Below are 5,000 nucleotides of genomic sequence, written 5' to 3' on the forward strand. Positions count from 1 at the left end.
GCTCGGACCCGGGTAGACCGTGGCGACCGACTCGAGACGCACGGGCAGCGACCCCTAGCCGCCGCCGCCGAGCCCGAGTGCCGCTCGGACCCGGGTAGACCGTGGCGACCGACTCGAGACGCACGGGCAGCGACCCCTAGCCGCCGCCGCCGAGCCCGAGTGCCGCTCGGAGCCGGGTAGACCGTGGCGACCGACTCGAGCGGCACGGGCAGCGACCCCTAGCCGCCGCCGCCGAGCCCGTGCCGCTCGGAGCCGGGTAGACCGTGGCGACCGACTCGAGCCGCACGGGCAGCGACCCCTAGCCGCCGCCGCCGAGCCCGAGTGCCGCTCGGACCCGGGTAGACCGTGGCGACCGACTCGAGCCGCACGGGCAGCGACCCCTAGCCGCCGCCGCCGAGCCCGAGTGCCGCTCGGACCCGGGTAGACCGTGCCGACCTGGTCGAGCCGCACGGGCAGCGCCCCCTGGCCTGCGCCGCCGAGCCCGAGTGCCGCTCGGAGCCGGGTAGACCGTGCCGACCTGTTCGAGCCGCAGGGGCAGCGACCCCTAGCCGCCGCCGCCGAGCCCGAGTGCCGCTCGGAGCCGGGTAGACCGTGCCGGCGCACCCGAGACGCCACGGAAGCGACACCTGGCTTATGCCGCGGAACGATCGAGTGGAGTGGAGCCCGCCGAGATAGGTTGCACCGTGCCGCCGCACGCGAGCCGGCGCGGCTGAGACGCCCGTCTGCCGCCGCGGAAGCACGGAGCGGACCGGAGCCCGCCGGGGCCGGGGAAACCGTGCCGGCGCACGCGAGCCGCCACAGAAGCGACAACCGGCTTCTGCCGGGGAACGATCGAGTGGAGCGGAGCCCGCCGAGATAGGTTGGACCGTGCCGGCGCACCCGAGCCTGCGCGAATGCAACCAACTGTCCTCCGCCGCGGAATGACCGAGCCGATCGGAGCGTAGTACGCACGGTCTCGGTGCACTGCGTTCGGCTCGCACGTTCCGCGGCAGCGCCCGAGGGTCGCTGCCCATCCGTCTCGAGCCGGTCGGCAAGGTCTACCCGGTTAACAGCGGCACTCGGGCTCGGCGGCGGCGGCTAGGGGTCGCTGTCAGTGCGGCTCGAGTCGGTCGGCAGGGTCTTCCCGGTTACGAGCGGCACTCGGGCTTGGCAGCGGCGGCAATAGGTCACTGCACGTGCGGCTCGAGTCGGTCGGCAGGGTCTACCTCGTAATTAGCGGCTTTCGAGCTCAGCGTCGGCGGCTAGGCGTTGCTGCACCTGTGGCTCGAGTCGGTCGGAAGGGTCTACTCGGTTACGAGTGGCACTCGGGCTCGGCAGCGGCGGCTAGGGGTCGCTGCCAGTGCGACTCAAGTTGGTCGGCAGGGTCTGCCTGGTTACCAGTGGCTTTCGGGCAGGGCGGTGGCGGCTAGGCGTTGCTGCCCGTGCAACTCGACTAGTTCAGCAGGGGTCTACCCGGTTACGAGCGGCTTTCGGGCTCAGCGGCGGCGGCTTGGGGTCGCTGCCCGTGCGACTCGAGTCGGTCAGCAGGGTCTACCCGGTAACCAGTGGCACTCGGGCTCGGCGGCGGCGGCTAAGGGTCGCTCTTCGTGTGGCTCGAGTCGGTCGGCACTGTCTACCCGGCTCAGATAAACACTCGTGCTCGGCGGCGGCAGCAAGGGTTCGCTGCCCTTGCGACTCGAGTAGGTGGGCAGGGTCTACCTGGTTACGAGGGGCACTCGGGCTCGGCGGCGCGGGCCAGGGGGCGCTGCCCGTGCGGCTCGACCAGGTCGGCAGGGTCTACCCGGGTCCGAGCGGCACTCGGGCTCGGCGGCGCAGGCCAGGGGGCGCTGCCTGCGCGGCTCGACTAGGTCGGCAGGGTCTACCCGGGTCCGAGCGGCACTCGGGCTCGGCGGCGGAGGCCAGGGGGCGCTGCCCGTGCGGCTCGACTAGGTCGGCAAGGTCTACCCGGTTAACAGCGGCACTCGGGCACGGCGGCGCAGGCTAGGGGGCGCTGCCCGTGCGACTCGAGGAGGTCGGCACGGTCTACCCGGGTCCGAGCGGCACTCGGGCTCGGCGGCGCAGGCCAGGGGGCGCTGCCCGTGCGGCTCGACTAGGTCGGCAGGGTCTACCCGGTTAACAGCGGCACTCGGGCACGACGGCGCAGGCTAGGGGGCGCTACCCGTGCGACTCGACTAGGTCGGCACGGTCTACCCGGTTAACAGCGGCACTCGGGCACGGCGGCGCAGGCCAGGGGGCGCTGCCCGTGCGGCTCGACCAGGTCGGCAAGGTCTACCCGGTTAACAGCGGCACTCGGGCACGGCGGCGCAGGCCAGGGGGCGCTGCCCGTGCGGCTCGACTAGGTCGGCAGGGTCTACCCGGTTAACAGCGGCACTCGGGCACGGCGGCGCAGGCCAGGGGGCGCTGCCCGTGCGGCTCGAGTAGGTCGGCAAGGTCTACCCGGTTAACAGCGGCACTCGGGCACGACGGCGCAGGCTAGGGGGCGCTGCCCGTGCGGCTCGACCAGGTCGGCAAGGTCTACCCGGTTAACAGCGGCACTCGGACACGACGGCGAAGGCTAGGGGGCGCTGCCCGTGCGACTCGACTAGGTCGGCAGGGTCTACCCGGTTAACAGCGGCACTCGGGCACGGCGGCGCAGGCCAGGGGGCGCTGCCCGTGCGACTCGACTAGGTCGGCTGGGTCTACCCGGGTCCGAGCGGCACTCGGGCTCGGCGGCGCAGGCCAGGGGGCGCTGCCCGTGCGGCTCGACCAGGTCGGCACGGTCTACCCGGGTCCGAGCGGCACTCGGGCTCGGCGGCGCAGGCTAGGGGGCGCTGCCCGTGCGGCTCGACTAGGTCGGCACGGTCTACCCGGTTAACAGCGGCACTCGGGCACGGCGGCGCAGGCTAGGGGGCGCTGCCCGTGCGACTCGACTAGGTCGGCACTGTCTACCCGGCTCCGAGCGGCACGGGCTCGGCGGCGTTGTCTAGGGGTCTCTGCCCGTGCCGCTCGAGTCGGTAGCCACGGTCTACCCGGCTCCGCCCCGGACTCTAGAGGTCGCTGCCGGACAGGCTCGGATGCGGCCCGGCCCTCCGGAGGAAGCGCGCGTGCGCGAGCCGGGGCCGCGCCCACCGGGAGGGCCGTTGGTGATGGAATTCCGGCCGGTCTGCCGGAAATCCGGGACGGCGGTCGGCCCGGACGGCGCGCGGTCGCTCGCCTCGGCGGGGTAAGGATGGAAGAACAGCGGGTAGACGGCAGCGGTCGGCAGAGAGGTGGGCCGGCGGGAGGCGCGGGGTGGCCGCGGGGGCGGGGGCGGGGGCGCGGGCGCGGGCGGGGGCGCGGGCGGGGGCGCGGGCGCGGGCGGGGGCGCGGGCGGGGGCGCGGGCGCGGGCGCCGCCGTTGCCGAGTCGCGCTCGTTCGACTCTTCCGGTCCCCGGGCTCGTGCCGAGGGTGCCGGGGGGTGGGGGGGGTTGGAAGGATAAATGGGAAAATGTAAAAAGTCCCGCGGCTCTCTCGGCCGGCGTGGGGGGGTGCGGGGTGGGGGGGCGCTGGTTGGAGACCGGGTAAAAGAAGGATGGCGGGTGGGGGGGGGGGAGAGAGAGCGAGAGAGAGAGCACGCGCCAGTGGAGACCGTGGTGGAAAAAAAAAAAATAAATTAAAAAAAAAAAAAATCGAAAAATCGATCTGATTTCACCGGCAGCCGGGCCGCGGCGCGGCGGGGGTCTCCCGCCCGAAGCGCCGAGGGGGGGTGGGCCTCCCACTTATCCTGCACCTCTCCCGTCTCTTCGCAGCGCCGGACTAGAGTCGAGGTCACCGGGGTCTTCTATTCCCCGCCGATTCCGCCGAGCCCGTTCCCTCGGCTGCGATTTCGCTGGACGGTAGGTCGGGACAGAGGGGACTTTGTTCCTCTTCTGCCGGAGCTCTGGCCGCGGCGGAGGCGGTTCCCGCCTCGGACCCCGCGGCCACGGAGGCGGAGGCGTTTCCGGGTGGGGGAGGACGCGAAGGGGGGGGGGGGGGGGAACGGGGGCTCGCTCGGCAGAAGCGGCCCGTGCGAAAGGACGCTCTCCGCGGATTTTTCTTGACTCGTCCCCTTTCTTTCCCACGCGACGCGCACCGGCCTACGGGCGCCCGAGGGCGGCAGCAGGCGCGGTCGCCCCCAGGAGGTACGCGAGAAGGCCTAGCGCGGGGTACCGGCGACGAGACCTTCTCCGACGAATCCTCGCGCGCTCCGACGGGACGACTCGGAGGCTTTCGCCGCCGTTTACCCGCGGCGACGGCATCCCTCAGCCCTTCTCCGTCTGTACGGGGAACGGGTCGCCGCGGCGCCGGACCTCTGACGGATCGGCCGAGGCGTGCGTCGGGTCAGCTGCGGGAGCACAGGTGAGAGTCGTTTCGCCGCGTGTCACGGGTCACCTAGATTTACCCGTGCCCGCGACGGGGGCCGCCGCCGCCGCCGCCCCGTCGGGCCCCCGGCCCGGAAAGGGAGGGGAAAAAGGGGGGCGGAAAGAACAGCGGCAGCAATCTAAGGGGGAAAACTTCTTTTACTAGATACGGTGTCGGAGCACGAGGTAACGTCGTAGAATACGATCTCGTCGAGGCTCGTCCGTCGAACGAAACAGAGAGAGAGAGAGTCCCCGAAAACCCAGAGGCCTGCTGTGAACTCCAGGCGACGGACGCGGCCGGAGCGCTCCTCGCGCCCCGAGAGTCAGAGAGAGAGGGGGAGAGAGAGAGAGAAGTCCAGCCTGGGAGCGAGATAATCCTCCTCCCGCGAGCTATCTCTGGCCGCGACGTCCCCTGGGATACGTAGACGCGTAGCGCGCGCGCGACGTCGCGACGTAGAATATCGAGAGCGACGCCGCGAAACCGCGACGCCGCGCTCCCGGAAAAGGGTGGAGCTCGACTCCGCTTCCTCCGGACCTCCTCGAAGGGCCGAGCGCCGCCGAGGCGGCGCGGCATCTCTCGGAGACGGCTCCCCGGCGGAGACGGCCTCGGCGTTCCTTCCCGGCGAAGGCGTCCGCATCGGT

At 71.9% G+C, this 5,000-nt stretch overlaps 1 long non-coding RNA gene across 1 annotated transcript in view; it reads left to right on the forward strand.

The window, feature by feature from the left end:
• The first annotated feature begins 3,108 nt into the window (after positions 1 to 3,108).
• LOC140265027 (uncharacterized) overlaps positions 3,109 to 5,000 on the forward strand; it is a 1,929-nt gene continuing 37 nt past the window's right edge. Inside the window, exons 1-3 of the long non-coding RNA XR_011906196.1 lie at positions 3,109 to 3,248; positions 3,768 to 4,356; positions 4,525 to 5,000. The exon at positions 4,525 to 5,000 is cut by the window's right edge and continues 37 nt beyond it. This is a non-coding gene — a long non-coding RNA (uncharacterized lncRNA). The remainder of the gene's footprint in view (positions 3,249 to 3,767; positions 4,357 to 4,524) is intronic.

The sequence above is a fragment of the Excalfactoria chinensis genome, unplaced genomic scaffold (assembly GCF_039878825.1).
Source record: "Excalfactoria chinensis isolate bCotChi1 unplaced genomic scaffold, bCotChi1.hap2 Scaffold_393, whole genome shotgun sequence".
NCBI classification, from domain to species: domain Eukaryota; kingdom Metazoa; phylum Chordata; class Aves; order Galliformes; family Phasianidae; genus Excalfactoria; species Excalfactoria chinensis.